The sequence below is a fragment of the Vulpes vulpes genome, chromosome 4 (assembly GCF_048418805.1).
Source record: "Vulpes vulpes isolate BD-2025 chromosome 4, VulVul3, whole genome shotgun sequence".
NCBI lineage: Eukaryota > Metazoa > Chordata > Mammalia > Carnivora > Canidae > Vulpes > Vulpes vulpes.
In genome coordinates, this window is record NC_132783.1 from 123,806,729 (window position 1) to 123,820,030 (window position 13,302).

At 34.3% G+C, this 13,302-nt stretch overlaps 1 protein-coding gene across 1 annotated transcript in view; it reads left to right on the top strand.

The window, feature by feature from the left end:
* HCN1 (hyperpolarization activated cyclic nucleotide gated potassium channel 1) overlaps positions 1-13,302 on the top strand; it is a 379,863-nt gene that overhangs the window by 320,180 nt on the left and 46,381 nt on the right. The gene's annotated exons all lie outside the window — the stretch shown is intronic.

Sequence of the window (13,302 nt, forward strand, 5' to 3'; positions counted from 1 at the left end):
AGACATTTACATTAGTGATTTAGTACAATCAGGGTGAGAGAAGAGGAGATTTATTTTTTAAGATTTTATTTATTTATTTGAGAGAGAGAGCAAGTAAGAGAGACTACAAAAGGGAAGGAGAGGGAGAAGCAGGCTCTCTGAGATCACGACCTGAGCCAAAGGCAGACACTTAACTGACTGAGACACCCAGGTGCCCCAGAAAAGGAGATATTTCAATAGAGTACCATTATAGAAGGTAAATAGATATTCTGTCCAATTTCTATAATGCAGTAACATCAATGGAATAGACAATACATCTTTTATATTCCATACCAAGTCTTCCCAGACAATTCTAGAGTGGAACCAGTGTCCAGGCCTAACCCAAGGGTGGACTCACAGCTTCATCTGCCACCCTGAATTGTCTACCAAATAGTGAGGTGGCTCACTATTTCAGTTTGGACAGGGAAACTAGCCTTTTGTTTCATGAGCTCTGGCCCCACTAGAATTGTCAGCATTCTGAGAAGTAATTGTAAAATCAACTTAAAAAATTGTCTTCATTTCACTGTGAACTAAAATACTTGGACCAGAACAACTATAATATTCTGAGAAAAATCTTGAAGATGGTTCTCAGAAACTTGGCACTGTAAATTAAAGCTCTTATTTTATGATGTATGTTTTCATTATCTACGATTTTCAATCTTTATTCCTCTGTGGCTGTATCTAGTCAAAATACTGAGTCTGCAAAACCCAACTTAATCTCTAAAAACCTTTCCATACTCCAGTTGTTATTTTCCTTGCTCTGCCTAGAAATAACTTTTCTTTCTTCTTCCATTCACTTATAATATGCTCCTATTTTCCCATAGCTGCTGAGAAGTATCCAGTTTTATTGTTTTAAACTATTCAGTTTAAATTCATTTTATGATACTCTCAGTGCCATTAATAGTCATTTATATCCTTTCAGTTGTACAACAATGAATTAGAAGCTGCTATGGAGGGGCTTTGCAGAATCATGGTTAAGAGTGCAGCCCTGGTTCTGTCAGCCACATTTAAATCCAGTCCCAATAAATAAATAAATAAATAGATAGATAAATAAATAAATAAATAAATAAAATAAAATAAAATAAAATAAATACATAAATCCAGTCCCTGGTTCTGTCAGCCGCATTTAAATCCAGTCCCAATAAATAAATAAATAAATAAATAAATAAATAAATAAATAAAATAAAATAAAATAAAATAAAATAAAATAAAATAAAAAATACATAAATCCAGTCCCACAACTTACTGTATGTGTGACTTGGGACCGACCATTTAGTAACTTGTATGTATTTCATTTTCCTCATTTTTGAATGTGGATGATGGTGGTAATAACTACCATGTAGAGTTGTTATAAAGATTAAATGAGCAAAAAATATTAAAAAAAATAGAAATGCATTGGCACACACTAACGTGCACAGTAAAATTTAATTTTTGATATTTCTAAGATTCAATGACGACTCTGATTAAGTCCCACCTCTTGTGGCTCTTGCAGCTTAGTGAGAGACAAAAATTTAAATAATTAATTATAACTGCATGTAAGTGCCACGAGAGGGTCAGACAGAGAGTGTTAGGCCACACATAGGAGAGACAACAAATCCAACCTTATCATATGTCTCCTTCTTTCTGGAATATATTCAAACAATCTGCTGATAAGATCTTACTTCATTTTAACAGCCAGCTTTCTGGAGACAATGTCTTAGCATTAAAATGTTAGGATCATGAGATTCTAAATGTTAGGATCCTAAAATGTTAGGATCATGTGGCATTAAAATGTTAGGATCATGAGACCTATGAAAGCTTTAGCAAAAGCAGGCAGTGTATTTAAAACTAAAAATCCAATTAGAAAAACTCAGTGAACTATCCCCCTCTGCTTACTGAGAGCCTGTTGGAATGTGTACAAAGTAAAGAGGTCTATTTTTAACATGATCAGATTTATACTTATTCGATTAGAGCAAAATGGCAAACTTAACTGTCAAGAAAGAGGTTAATGCCCTTCTGAGCCTGTCTCCAAAGTTCAGAACTGATCTATTTTTAAACAATGGAGTGTGAAGAGCCATGGGCTGAAAATAGGTACAGATCATGTGTCCCAGTAGAATATAGGACGTCAGTATATTTCATTTTCACCGAACGTGAATCAGGCTGAGAGTATCATACTGTCCTTCTGACCTTTAATTTGTTGAATAGACTGTTAGAGAAGAAAGCATAATTTGCATGCATATTTACTTTGGGCAATTCTGAATCATTTTTAAAGTATATACTTGTTGATTTTTAAAAACCCTCTAAAATGTATTTAGTTAAGATTACCTAAAACAGGCTAGAATCATAGAATTGTAAAGTTATACAAGGATCTTATAAGTTATCAGATATTCATGTAACAGGCACAGTAACAAAAGACTAGAAAAACTTTAACTGGCCTGGTCTTGATCACATTGCTCAACAAAGAAATTGAGTTTTTTTCTTTCTCTATGTGTGTATTTTCCCTTGCAAACTTAGCATCTAGAAAACAAATAGACAAACATTTATCAATTTTTTTGATGTGTGCGAAACATTGATCCAGGAATGATGGGAAGGTAAATTATAAAATATGGCTTTAGTCTCAAAGTGCTTACCATATGCTTGTAGAGAGGCAAGATATAAATACATGGGAAAAAATAAGCTGTGAAAAAAAAAAAAACGTTAAAGTACACCACTAAAAATACAAGAAATGTAAAAAGTTCACGTAGAGTTAATTGCCAGAGGAAAGCTGACACTACATACTGAAATTCTAAATGGATTGAAGACTTACATGTACAACCTGAAGTCATAAAACTCCTAGAGGAAAATACAGGAAAAAAGCTTCTTGATGTTGATCTTGGCAGTGATTTTTTTTTTTTGGATGTGACACCTACAGCACAAGTGACAAAAGCAAACATAAAACATAAATAAGTGGGACTACATGAAACTAAAAAGCTTCTGCACAGTGAGAGACACAATCAGCAAAGTGAAAGAACCTATGGAATGGGAGGAAATATTGCAGACCACATATCCGATAAGAGGTTAATATCCAAAAGATATAAGGGACTCAACTCAATAGCAAGAAAATAAGTAGTCCAATTAAAAAATAGGCAAAGTATGTGGAGAGACTTTTTTTTTTCCGAAGAAGATATTCAAATGCCCAACAGCTATGTGGAAGGGTGCTCAACATCATTAATCATCAGGGAAATGCAAATTAAAGCCACAATGAAATCTCACTCCCCATCTGTTAGAATAGCTGTTAGTAAAAAGACCAGCAAGTGCTGGTCAGGATGTGGAAGGGATATCAGGGAAGAGGAGTGGAGAAAATAAATGTGTTATTATAATGAGGGAGAGCCGGACCAACTGGGCCTTTTCCTTGATTTTTTCAAACATCGTTCATTACTTCCCTCCCGACCACCCACCAAGCTTTCCCTAGTGGCATTGTTTGTTTCCAGGACTTCAAAAATTAGTTCCATGCAACTTTTATATAATTCCACTTATATGAGGTTCCTGAAATAGACAAATTCATAGCAACAGAAATTAAACAGAAGTCACCGGGGAATGAGAGGAGGGGCAAGGGAGGATTTTTGTTTAATGGTTTCCAGAGTTTTTGTTGAGAATGATGGAAGAGTTAGATGTGGTGGTGGTCAAACAGCATTGTGAACATATGTGTGGACTGCACACTTAGGAATGGTTGATACTATAAAATTGCTATATATATTTTTTTTTATGAAAATTTTCAAAATTAATCTTATAAAATAGCACCCAATCTTGTATCCCTGGTTTGGATCTTTAGAGCCACTTCCACCTGCCAGAACTCAGAGCTGTTGAAGGGTATGGGTTGTGTTCCATGTCACTTCAGAGTGACCCTCACTGGATCATGAATATATCTTGCTGCTGTCACTCCCTCACTTTGGGAGCCAGGGTTCCCCCATGTCTTGGCAGATAATTAGAAGGGGGCAGCTTCCTTCTTCCTGCCACACTTTACCAGCCTAACTTGTTCTATTTGTTTGCTAGGGCTGCCCTAACAAAATACAACAGACTGTGTAGCTCAAACAACAGAGATGTATTTTTTCACTCTTCTGCAAGCTACAAGTTTGAGATAAGGTGTCAGCAGATTTGGAGTCTTCTGAGACCTCTCTTTTCGGCTTACAAGAAAGAGTAAGCCTTCCTCCAATGACCTCTCATGTTTTGTTTTGTTTTGTTTTGTTTTGTTTTGTTTTGTTTTGTTTTGTTTTGTTTTCTGTGCTAACGTATCTCCTGTATCTGTTTCCTCTCCTCATAAGGACACCAGGAAGGCTGGATTGAAGCCCACCCTAATGAATTCATTTTAACTTGATTTCTTCTGTAAAGACCCTCTTTCCAAATAGGGTCACATTCCGAGGTACTGGGAATTAGGATTTCAGCATATGCATTATGTTAAGCCCATAACACTTGCCAACACATGCAGTGCTCCCTGCAAGTTTAACTAATGTTAACATATAAATGAATATTTAATGCATTTTAGGATGCCTGCCTGGTTTTAGGGCCTGGCCTGATTTCCTCATGTCCTTTGTACATGTTCATATACTATTATACACAGATTATTTCTATCACTGTTAATGATAAAATCACTGTTAACAATAAAAATGAATTTATGTGGATTGTATTTTAAATTCTCAAACATAGGGTCTTATCATATTCTCCAAACACCTCTCAGGATTGTCTTCTATTTCACACTACTATCTGCTGGTTCTGTTTTAATAATATTTTTTAGTTCAGCATATTTCTGGACATCTGTCTGCTTTTTTTGCTGTTCACATCAGTCTGTGTTTACCAAGTCAGATAGGCTTAGGATGCAAATTATTCTTACTTCGTGCTTATAGCTTGCAGGCCACTGGAGCTGCATTCTGTTGGAGTTTATACAAATTTTTACAGGACTTCAGCCTAGAATACCACACAGCAGGGCTGAGACACAAAGTCTCCAGTGAACACGTATGTTGTTAATATACACAACTCTTTGATTTAGTTTGTTTGGTCTGTTTCTACCTCTTTTTCTTTGCTTCATAATCATAATCAGATTTAAATGAATGTTAAGAGAATTTTCTGTCACTTGCTATCATTCTGCCTGGTATCTAATGGAGCAATATGTCTCCATGTTCTAGGAAGGCAAATCAATGGGACGATGCTAAGACTAAATTAATTTCAAACTTCATTTGCATTCATATTGTAAGGCTTAAATGTGATTTAATGCCTCAAAACCAAATTAGATGCATATGAGAACTGAAACAACAGACACCAAAATGTTTGAATTTGTCCATCCCAAAATTTGTCTTGTTCTGATCTATGCTTCACAAGCAGTCAGATTTCATTTAAGCCACTTCATAATTGGCCATTTGTATATGCAGAGATCTTAGGATAATTACCTTTAACATAATCTGAAGGGACTATTAATCTAACAACTAATGATAGAGCTGGATTTCAAAACAAGCAAACAAAAAATGTCAGTATTAAAGAGGCCATTGCAGACTACTTCTCTGTACCTCTTTTGGACTTTTCTTAATATAACTATGACTAATACAATATGAAATATCCTGTGGCCATTTAAAAAAAATAGTAATGAGGACCATGTCTCAAAATGGGAAATGTTTTATATTATAAAAATGAGGAAAAAAAGAAACAAATACTGAATGCATATTATGATTAAAAGTATATTAAGATGCATAAAAATTTGTCTTAAGGGAACACATAAACAAATTAAAACACTTATTCAGGTGATGAGAATACAGAGATTTCTTTCTTTTATATATTTTGAGATGTGTGTATATTCATTTCTTTCTGAGATTTTTTCAAATGCACCTCTTTGCTAATACAAAAATCCTTGATTTGTTTCTTCTTTAATGAAACGGAAAACTACAGTACACTAAAATTGAGGCATTCTATATTAATTCAACAATCCTCCTTTTTCTATTTCTAAACCCTTTAACTTTCCCAAAATACATGTTAAAGGCAAATATTCCTTAGCTTTGTGGTTTATTACATAGTTTTTGATATTCAAATTTGTTAGGAGTTGCAATTAAAGGTTTCTTTTAAAATATAAGACAGGGCAGCCCCCCCCCCCCCCCCCCCCCCCCCCGCCGTGGCTCAGCGGTTTAGCACCGCCTTCAGTCCAGGGCATGATCTTGGAGACCGCGGCTCAAGTCCCACCTTGGGCTCCCTGCATGGAGCCTGCCTGTGTCTGCCTCTCTCTCTCTCTCTCTCTCTCTCTGTGTCTTCATAAATAAATAAATCTTAAAAAAATAAATTGTAAAAAATAAGACATTATCTCAACTAGAGAAATACATTATCTTTTTTGGTTTTTTTTTAGAAATATATTATCTTAAATATTCCCTAATAAGACATAGAAATCAAGGGAAATGCTTTCAGTTTAAGACATTGAAGTGTACCTAACTTGTTAGTCAATGTTTGGATAAATATTAAGGACGTTTTTAAACATTAAGGTATGCCTGTATGGGATAGTTTTCTTACACATGCTGTCAATCATCTTGCAATTTAGAAGGCAAACCACCAGATCAATATAAGCCAGTTGGGGATGCTGAGGAAAATTGGTTTTAAATTGCCTCATGTGTTTCCTTCTTAAAAAAAATAATGGAATGTGTATGTACAGTTCACCCTCCAAATTTATTATATCGATAGAGCAGCTTTATTGTAAGAATTCTTTATTTTATTCCTTGACTTTAGCCAAAAAGGGAATTTCATTGACTCTGCCCTAAGAATATCTCATCACTTTCTTCTTTGGAATCTCTACACTCACCTTAACTTTGGTTTTTAATAAATAATCCCCAACTCAACTTTTTTTTTTAACCTGACTTAATATTCTTTTACTAAATTAAGCACTTGTTTAAAGCATTTGCTTCTTTGAAAGTATAGGCTATAAATGGTCTGCACAATTCATTTGATCTTAACCAATATTGTTTTTTAGTATACCTTTAAGTTATAGTGGTTAAAAACAGGTAATGTTGAGTGAATTTCATTAAATGCTTTACGTGTGCTAATTATCATAATCTATGATAGAATTTCTAGCGTTATCTCCATTTTACAGATGAGAAGATTAAGATTAGAAGAATCTGAGTCACTTTTGTATGGGCACAGAGCCATTTAGTTTTGGAATCAGGGATTGAACATGTGTGTGCACACACTCAGAGAAAGAGAGAGGAGGCTAACCTATATTTATTTTAGTACTTACAACCATTTTATACTGAATATATACATATACATCTTCTTCCCTCAACTAGATGTAAACTTTTAGATACTTATTTATTTTAGGAAGCATGGTTTCCAAACCTGACTGCTTATAACTTTGAGTGTGTTATTAAAAGTAGAGATTTTGAGCCATAACCCTTGGAGATGTAGCTCCAGATTCTTTAAATCAGAATTTGAGCCTGGTATTTTAGTAAAAAATACCATAAGTATGTCCACAAGATTATCATCTTCCTACGAAGAGTAACAGGGAAGATAACGTCATCTCTGGCAGGTCATTGAAGCCTTTTTTTTTTTTTTTTTTTTAATTGATGCTGTCTACATGAAATCCATGATGAGGGCAAGGATCCTTGGAATAATCCTGAATAGTTTCTTTTATTTTCCAAGAAATAAAGGCATTGATTTAGATTTTTAAAAAGTAATTGCTGTAAAATAAAAACAGCCAAGTTCATAGCCATCAGTTTACTACCCCACAATTAACAAATATTCATGTTGAACTCTCAAAATGTGTAAATTTCAAAATAACAAATTTATGATTACCACCAAAATCTTTAGGGTTTGTGGTAATTCCAGATATGTGCAAAAGCAAGATGGATTCTTAGAATCCACCCAAAACCTAAGTTAGAGAGCTGGGTTGCCCAGAAAACTATGGCTATTCCTCTTGCAAGCATGTGCTCTTTGGCAGATTATTCAGTATCTTCTATAAAATGAGGTAGTAATACTTAAGGTGTAGGATAATATTCTTTTATTTTTATTATGTTCGTTCTTAAAATTATCCCTGCCTTAAAAAAAAGAAAAAAGAAAAAGACAAAACTCTAACACATTCACTTACTCTAATTCTCACTAGTCCAGGCTACTGAACTTGAGAGGGACAGGGATGGGGGACAGGAATAGGGCAACATCACCAGCACTCTTTTACAGGATGTTCTAGGTGATAAAGTATCAATTGATATATATTTGACTATATTTATTTCCTTATGTTTGAAGTTAATATAGAAGTCTATGTCTGGATGCCATTGGACATCTAACATAAGTTCTTAGAAGGAAGGTCTTGTGTGTTCTGCAAAGTCTAAAAATATAGTGTGTGTTGGGTGTAGGAATTTAGCAATGTAACAGCAGCTCTGTTTTGTTAAGATACTCTATGATTCATTATTGTAATGATGGTAATTATATTTATAGCTACATGCCTAAAACATTTTAGAACTATCCTGTGTAGAATAAAATAACGCAGAATAGAGGAGAACTAAATGTTTCACAAAATGGAACTTTCCACAGTGATACTTAAATTATCAGTAAAGAATTGCAGTGCTTCAGGTTGCCTTAAAATATTACTATTTTTAAAATAATAATAAAAAATATTGCTTAAGCTTTCCCAGGGTCTCAGAGTTTGCATGATTCCTAAGTACTGATTTATGGTTAAAATAAATCCTTTGTGGGTTGCCTGGGTGGCTCAGTTGGTTAGATGTCTGCTTTTGGCTAGATCATGATCTCGGGGTCCTGAGATCGAGACCCATTGGGCTCTGTGCTCAACAAGGCGTCTGCTTGTCCCTCTGCTCCTACCAGCTCATCTCTCTCTCTCTCTCAAATAAATAATCTTTAAAAAATTAATAAAAAATCCTTTGTGCAGCCAGGAGCATTTGGGTGACTCAGACAGTTGAGCATCTGCCTTCAGTTCAGGTCATGATCCCAGAATCCTGGGATCGAGTCCTGCATTGGGCTCCCAGCTCATCAGGAGCCTAATTTCCCTCTCCCTCTGCCTGCTGCTCCCCCTGCTTCTTGTGCTCGCTCTTGATCTCTCTATCCAACAAATAAAATCTTTTAAAAAATCCTTTGTGAAGTGCGCTCTCTCTCTCTCTCTATATATATATATATATAATATATATTTAAACCATATTTAAATTATATTTAAACTATATATATATATATATATATATATATATATATATACCAAACTAAACTCTGTATATATAAAGTTAAACCAAAAAAATAAAAAAATAAAATATAACCCTGAGAGTGAAAAGGCAGGTCACAGATGGGGAGAAGATGTTTAGAATATATATCCCAACAAAGAACTCACGTCAAGACTATAAAAAGAACTCCAACAACATAAAAAAAAAAATTGAGGAAACCTTGACAGGGCATTTCACCAAACAGGATATTCATCTGATCAGTCATCCTATAAAGATGTGCCTAACAACAGTAATCACTGGGAAAAAGTAAGATAAAATTACAATGAGAAAGATTTCGTAAACAATAATATATGTCTGCATACCTACTAATGGCTAAAATTAAAGAGTGATAACATCAAATTTTACTATGGATGTAGGATAACTGGAACTTATATATTGTTTGTATGTGAAAAAAAAATACAATCATTTTAGAAAACTTTTGGTACTATCTACTAAAATTAAATATAGCTTACTTTATCATCCAGCAGTTCCAATATAAGGTAAATAAATATTCAAGAGAAATCAGTGATGGTGCACCCACTGTGGAAAACAGTACATAGGTCCCTCAAAAAGTTAAAAACAGAACTGCCTTACCATCCAGCAGTTGCTCTACTGGGTATTTACCCAAAGAATGCAAAAACACAAATTCAAAGGGATACATGCATCCTATTGTTTATATCAGCATTATTTGCAATAGCCAAAGTATAGAAGGAGACCAACTATTGACAAATGAATAGATAAAGAGGATATGGTTATGCATTTGAAAAATTCACTTAAGATTTGTGCACTTTATTCTGTATGACACTTGAAAAAAATACCTCTAGTCTGTGACTAAACAATGAAAATAAATAATTCTGCTATATGTTAGCAAAACAAAATGAAGGACCACTGAAAAGGAAAGACTTTCATATCTGAAATAAAATAACACGTCAAAGTAAGATCAAATGCATGTTTCTTTATTGTTGTTTGTTGTGTGCATTAATTATGCTTTTATTTAATAGATAAAAGTTTATTTGGAATTTAAACAGATTTGTCTATTTTCCCCTACTTTTTAATTTACTCAATTGTTTAATTATAATATGTAAATATGATCTCATGATTACTTAGTTTATACTCTGGAATTAATCTACATTGTTTACCTTGTTTTACCAATTGTTAAAGCTCTTTCATTTGACCCTCTTTGAAATACACTCATCATTATGGGATTTTTTTTTTTTTGATGTTTGTGTTTGTTTGTTTGTTAGCACTTCTATACTTTCTGTTACTACAGGATGCTCCAGGAAGAAGTAATTTCATTTTTTAAGTGTTGGCAGTAAGCTTGGTAATTTGGAGTACCTTATTAAGGTCAGGGCCATGTCTGATACCCTTAGAAATGGAGCATTCCTCAATTTAATGGATATGGTCACTACTCCTAATTCAGGCCAGACATATTGCTAAAATAGCACATTGTAACAACTGCCATAAAGAATCTGGATGGAAATTAGAGATATTAATAACTGTGTGTCTTACTTAAGTCAATGTGCTATAAGGAACAGTGATTGATGGAGGCGGAGCTTTAAAAGTCTTGTTTTACATATGGAGAGATATTAATAACTTAATTAAATATGTTCTTTAAGAAAATGTGCTATAAAGAAATGTGATTGATGGAGAAGAGCTTTTAAAAGTTTTGCTTCATTTCTAGACTCACATGATTGTTTCTATTAAGCTTAAAGCAAGCCAATTTTGCGGGCAGAGAGGACTTTTAAATGCAAATAACTTTCTGTCTAATTACATTTTTCTTATCAAATGCTTTTTATAGTTCAATCTGATAGTTGTCACATTGCGGGTAAAAGTTCCACAGAGAGGGAGGGAAAATTTAATGGATTCCTTTAAGCCATAACGATAATATGAAATTATCCCCATGGTGTTATAATCAAAGCAGTTACAATAGGTGTACCTGAATATGCAATGTGTAATAGAAAAAGAGCTATTCATATAAATAAAGAACAGTTAAATTGTTTATAAAATATATTTCCAATTATTTTCTAAAATAAATGGTGAGAGAACAATGAAGAGAAAAATTTGTGTTTAAATCTAAGAACACAGATAAAAGAATTCCCTATTGTATTATTTTTGTTTGAAAATTCTTATTTTCTCTGTAACCTGACTTACGTTCACTTTCCTCCACAGTATTCAATGTCATTTTACATGTGAAATCATTAACTCTCAAATAATCAATCTGGTCCTTTTAATGACCCCTGTGTGTCTTCTTTCAACTCATAAGGTTACCTTGAGTACCTTGAGTGGTTCACCATTTATCTTCATGAAGTTTTTGTATCAAAGTATTTTGAATAATAAAAAACATATTTTATACATATTACATACATATTTTTGAGACTTGTTTCTCAAGCTGTTTGCTTGAGAGAGCTTTCTAAGAGTTTTAAGTAAATATCTCCCAATGGGAACAAAATTAGTCTTTGTAGGCACTCTTTTCCACTGCTGAAGCTCCATCTCCCTTCTTTCCTCCCTCCCTTTTCCCCTGTTTTTTTTTTTCTCCCTTCCCTCCATCCTTCCATCTTCCATACCTGCATGCATATTTACTGAGCACTTACTATGAGCTGAAACTTACTATAGTCCCAACTCCCACCACGGCTCTTCAGCACCAGTTAAAATTAACCACAAGTTGTCCTCAGTACAGCCACCCATGGAGTCAGGTGAGCATTATTTGGGATTGGGTGATGCTACAGTAGATACCACATGTAACATCTTTCTCTTGTTTCTTTTGCTGTGTTCACTTTTTGCTTATTATAGCTGATTTTTAGATATTTTACCATCCTCCATGTAGCCCCACCACTAGAGACTCTTCTTTGCTCTGCACAACTGACAAGATAATACTGTTAAAGATGAAATGGTTCTTTTCAATGGTGTATCCCAAATTTTGTCCTCCCTATATCAGCTAGAATTTCCCTACATATTCCGGGATAAGGTCAGGTCATTCATTTCATGAAGCAAGATTGAAACTTTTTTTTTTCCCTCAGTCTTAGAATCCTTTAGTTTGTATAACATATTTTCTCAAAGCAAGAATTCAGGTCTCAGCCTTTGTTAATACCTTCATTTTTTTTTTCTTCCCACCTCTTAGAAAGGTTTACTTCAGTATCTATGTCTATTAAAAGAGATCACAAATTCAGGGTTAACCCTTTTCCTTTGGGGCTCATTGGAAAAGAGATTTTTGAGAAATGGTATTGTGGTAAAATTTAATTCCTACTATTTATCTCTTAACACATCTAACTTGCAAGATAAAAAATGGTTGGTCCCAGGGGCTCCTGGGTGGCTCAGTCGGTTAAGCATCTGCCTTCAGCTCAGACCATGATCTCAGGGTGCTGGGATCGAGCCTCACATTGGGCTCCCTGCTCAACCAGGAATCTGTTTCCCCATCTACCTCTCCTCCTGCCTGTGCACTCTCTCTCTCTCTCTCTCTTTCTCTCTCTTTCCAATAAATAAAATTTAAAAAAAAAAAAAGGTTTGGTCCCATATCTCTATTTTGGCCCAAAGAGATACTACTATGTCTAATCTGGACTAGATCTACAGAATGAAATCAAATGTGTGACTAGAGTTTAGAACTGGCCTGGTTCCAGACATAAACAAACAATTCAGGAAAAAGAAAATATGGCCCCTCCACTCTAAGACTTCCAGTGGAAACACAAGAGGCTTTAGAAACAGTGATCATCTGATCTAACTCAGAAACAGATTGAATTTACAATTATAAAGTATAGTTAGATTGGAGTCTTCTTTGTATAACCTTTCTCTGCACACCCACATCATCCTTACTTTAATGTAAATAACATGAAGAAAAAAACATCAAAATGCTGTTGTCTGGCAGCTGGGCCTTTGTTTCAGAATTCTGGTCAGTAGGTGCAAGCTAGATTGTTCCACACAATGGAGCACAGAAGCAGTAATATTATAGCTAACAGGAGGTAGTGTGGCTTCTTTTCTTCATACAAGATAAAAGGGAAACCAAAACTCTTCCACATTTAAGTTCTAATTTTATATATAGTAAAGGAATTGGAAGTTATAAAAGGTATGGCGTATGTATTTAATTCACATTTACTGAATGTTTAATATA